We start from the raw sequence: 5,161 nt of genomic DNA, 5'->3' as shown, positions 1-5,161 counted from the left end.
TAATTGATCTTCCGACCTCACTCCTTCTAAAATATTGTCCCCTTTAGCAACATGATCTCTAAGGAAGTGATGACGTATATCAATGTGCTTGGTGTGAGAGTGTTGTACAGGATTATTAGCAATTTTAACAGCACTCTCATTGTCACACAACAAAGGTACCTTTTCTAGAACTACGTCATAGTCTAGAAGAGTTTGTTTCATATATAAAATTTGTGTGCAACAAGCACCCGCGGCAATGTATTCCGCTTCGGCGGTTGACAAGGCAACACTATTTTGCTTTTTGGATGTCCATGACACTAGTGATCTCCCAAGCAAATGGCATCCCCCGGAAGTACTTTTTCAATCAATTTTGCAGCCGGCATAATCCGAATCGGAATTGCCAATTAAGTCAAAAGTAGCTCCTTTGGGATACCAAAGACCAACGCTTGGGGTGTGCTTGAGATACCTAAGAATTCTTTTAACAGCACGAAGATGAACTTTCTTAGGATTTGATTGAAATCTAGCACACATACAAACACTAAATATGATATCGGGCCTATATGCGGTAAGATATAATAAACTACCAATCATAGAACGGTAGAGAGTTTGATCAACCGGGTTACCTCCCGCATCTAGGTCGAGATGTCCATTTGTTGGCATGGATGTCTTGATTGGTTTGCACTTCTCCATGTTGATTCTTTTCAACAAGTCTTTGGTATACTTCTCTTGTGAGAGAAAGTTACCATCTTTCATTTGCTTGACTTGAAAGACGAGGAAGTACGTCAGCTCACCAATCATAGACATCTGAACTCCTTCGACATCAACTCAGCAAATTCCTTGCAATGATAATCATTTGTCGAGCCAAAGATTATATCATCAACATATACTTAACAAATGAAAATATCACCGTTATGTTTCTTTGTGAATAAGGTTGTGGCGATGGTCCCGATCTTGAAGCCCTTTTTGATGAGGAAGTCGCGAAGACGCTCATACCAAGCCCTTGGAGTTTGCTTTAACCCATATAGCGCCTTGGACAACCTGTAAGCATGATTAGGATATCTAGGGTCTTCAAACCTAGGTGGTTGCTCAACATATACAAGTTCATTTATAAAGTCATTTAAAATACACTTTTTACATCCATTTGATAAAGCTTTATATCATAGCATGATGCATATGCAAGTAGGATACGGATGGCTTCAAGTCGAGCAACCGGTGCAAAGGTTTCTCCAAAATCTAAGCCTTCAACTTGAGAGAAACCCTTTGCAACAAGTCTTGCCTTGTTCCGCACAATCACGACTTGATCATCTTGTTTGTTTCTGAACACCCACTTTGTTCCAATGATCCTTGCATCTTGTGGAGGCTTCTCTAGGGTCCAAACTTGGTTACGGGTGAAGTTGTTTAGTTCTTCATGCATGGCGTTCACCCAGTTTGGATCCTGTAGCGCCTCATCTATACATGTAGGCTCAACACAAGAAACAAAAAAGTGATGTTCAATAAATGAAGCATGTTTATGTGATCGAGTAATAACCCCTTGTGAAGGACTCCCAATGATTTGATCTTGTTGGTGTGCTTGAAGTAGTGATGAGTTTCTCCTGTCAACCACTTGGGAAGAAGGTCCTAGAGCATCAACATCTTCGGCTTGTACCCTTGCTTGTTCATGAGAGACAAATGTATCTTCATTTGCATGCCTCTCATCTTTTTCATCATCTTGTGCTACATTGGATGAAGAAGGCATGTCAACAATTTGCACTTCTTCTTCTTCTTCTTTTGGTTTGATGGCTCCAATTGGCATGTTCTTCATGGCTTCCCTAAGTGGCTCATCACCTACATCATCAAGATTTTCAAGTGCTCCTTGGGAGCCATTAGTCTCATCAAGCTCCACATCATATGTTTCTTCTACCACGCCAGTGGCATGATTGAATACTCGATATGCTTTGGATTTTGATGAATAACCAAGTAGAAAACCAATATCACAACGTCTTTGAAACTTCCCTAGGTGATGGCGCTTCTTGTAGATGTAGCATTTGCATCCAAACACCCGAAAGAAGGAGACGTCTGGCTTTTTCCCATTTAGCAGTTCATAGGGAGTCTTCTCAAGTAGCCGGTGAGGAAATAGCCTGTTTGATGCATAACATGCAGTGTTGACAGCTTCGGCCCAAAACCTCTCCGATGTATTATACTCATAGATCATTGTCCTTGCAAGAGTGATCAAGGTCCTATTCTTCCTTTCAACAACTCCATTTTGTTGATGTGTATATGTTGCTGAAACTTCATGCTTGATCCCAATCGCATCACAGTATTCATGTATGTTGGTGTTATCAAATTCTTTTCCATTATCACTTCTAATCTTCTTGATCTTGCAATCAAATTCATTTTGAGCTTTCTTAGAAAACTTCTTGAATATAGATGCAACTTCAGATTTATCATGGAGAAAGAACACCCAAGTGTATCTTGAAAAATCATCAACTATAACCAGACAGTAGAGGTTGCCACCAACACTTGCATAAGTTGTTGGTCCAAATAGATCCATGTGAAGTAGTTCTAGTGGCCTTGATGTTGACATGAAAGCTTTTATAGGATGTGTGTTAGCAACTTGCTTTCCAGCTTGACATGCACTACAAGGCTTGTCCTTTTCAAATACAACATCCTTTAGTCCTCTAACCATGTCCTTCTTTAGTACCTTCTTGAGTGTGCTCATTCCAACATGAGCAAGCCTTCTATACCATAGCCATCCAAGTGATGCTTTGGTAAAGAGGCAAGTTCTTAAGTCTGCATCTTCAGAGGTGAAATCCACTAAGTAGAGGTTGTTGTATCTGAATCCTTTGAACACCATTGATTCATCATTCAATTTTGATACAATAACCTCTGTAGAAGTGAATAAGCATTGAAGGCCAAGATCACAGAGTTGACCCACTGATAATAAGTTGAAGCTCAAAGGTTCAACCAAGAGAACATTGATAGATCATTTGAAATTGCCACCTTGCCAAGTCCTTGAACTTTTCCCTTTGAATTGTCCCCAAAAGTGATTTTGTCTTGTCCATCAACATTCTCATCAAGTGATGTGAACATCCGTGGGTTGCCTGTCATATGTTGTGTGCATCTACTGTTAATAACCCAATGGCTCCCATCGGTCTTGTAGTTCACCTACATCCACAGACAAATCAAGTTTGAATTTTGAGGGCCCTATTTTGCATAGGACCAGTGACTTTCTCAATCAAGGACTTTGCAACCCAAATTTGTCTAGGTCTACTCTTGCTTGGTGGACCTAGGAATGTAACTTTGACTTTTCCATTTGCTACTTTTCTTAGAACATAGTGGGCATTGAAGGAAAATGGTCTTGAGTGCTTTGGCAAGGGAGTTGGTGGTTTGGCTTTGCAGTTGTGGGCAAAATGACCTTCTTTTCCACACTCAAAGCATTTGATAGGCTTATGAGTCTGCTTTGGCTTGTATTGAATTGTAGCTTTCATTTGCACAAAGGAATTATATCCAATACCACTCTTGTTGTTTTTCATGACAGTCTTCATGAGCAATTCATTTTCGAGGTATTGTCCTTTGTTGAACTTTTGCACACTTGTTGCAAGATGTTCATTTCACTCTTAAGTTTCTTGACCTCATTTTAAGCCTTTCATTATCCACTGCCAACTCATTGTTGAAGTCATTGTTCTCAATGGTAACCTTTCCTCTAGTAGTTGCATCAGTCAAATATCTCTTCAATTTTTGGTTGTCTAATGTCAAGGCTTCAACTTTTTCAGTCAGTTCATCATGAAGACTAGTTTGATCATCGTGGCTCAAATCATCACATGAGGTTGCTACATCAATCTTAACAACAGGGTTAATAGCCTCATGTGTATTGCAAGATAAAAGTTCATTTTCAACAAGAAGATTATCATGATCAAATTTAATCTTAGTATAGTTTTCCTTAATTTTTACTAGTATATCTTTCATCTCCCTATTTGCTTCATTTAACTTGTCACACTTATCCTTAGTATCTTTTAGGGAGGATGTAAGCTCATTTACAGTGGATGACATAGTTTTGTTTTCTTCTTTCATTTCATCACTAGCTTTTATAACTATGTCAAATTTGGCATTTAAAAATTCATTTTCATCTTTCAACTTATCAAATTTAGCTTTTGACTTCCTAATGATTTGAGTGTATTCCTTAAGCAAGTCAGGTAGTTCATCATAGGAAGGTGAAGCAAATTCATCATCACTATCACTATCACTATCATCAATAATATCATTATCATTTTGTACCTTCCGTTCACTTCTAGCCATGAGGCATAGGTGAGAAGTCGATGAGGGTGATGGTGGTGGTGAAGAGAAATCCCCAGCGATGGCGACAACTTTTTCATCATTTTCTTCTTCACTTGAAGAAGACCCACTTGATGACTCAATGTCAATGAGCCAGTCACAAACAATGTATGCCTTTCCATTTTTTATGGAACCTCTTGTGCTTCCCATCCTTCCTCTTGAAGAATCTCTTTTCCTTTTTCTTGTCGTCACTGTCATCGTCTTTCTTGCCCTTGAACTTGTTCTTCTTGGGCTTGTTGCATTGATGAGAAAGATGACCAAGCTCTCCATAGTTGTAGCAATCCATTTCAGAAATGGGCTTTCTTTTACTGGAAAAGAATCTCTTCTTTCTTGAGTCAAACTTGATGCCTTCTCTGTTGAGCTTCTTTAACATCTTGGTGGTCTTCCTCACTATCAAGGCAATGTTAGCATCAAGATCATCATCACTTGAGGAATCCTCCTCAATTTGTACTTTAGTTTTTCCTTTCTTTTCTTGATTGGCTTTGAGAGCCAAATCCTTTCTCTTGGAAGACGACTCATCCTTGTCATTGATGTGCATGTACATCTCATGAGCATTGATCTTTCCCAATATTTGTGTAGGAGTAGCAACTGAAAGATCCATCTGATGCAGCACTGTGACAATGTGTCCTTATTTGTCAATTGGGAGGACACTGAGAATCTTCCTCACAACATCCGGTTGTGAAATTTGTGTAAGCCCCAAGCCATTTACTTCCTCTACAAGAATATTGAGACGTGAGTACATAGCATTGGCATTTTCATTAGCAAGCATCTCAAAAGAATTTAACTTTCTCGAAGCAATATGATATCTCTCCTCACGCTCACTTCTAGTCCCTTCATGTAGAGCACATATATCCATCCACAAATCATGAGC

Source organism: Zea mays, chromosome 3 (assembly GCF_902167145.1).
Source record: "Zea mays cultivar B73 chromosome 3, Zm-B73-REFERENCE-NAM-5.0, whole genome shotgun sequence".
Classification (NCBI taxonomy): Eukaryota; Viridiplantae; Streptophyta; class Magnoliopsida; order Poales; family Poaceae; genus Zea; species Zea mays.
Note: the sequence above shows the minus strand (reverse complement) of the source record.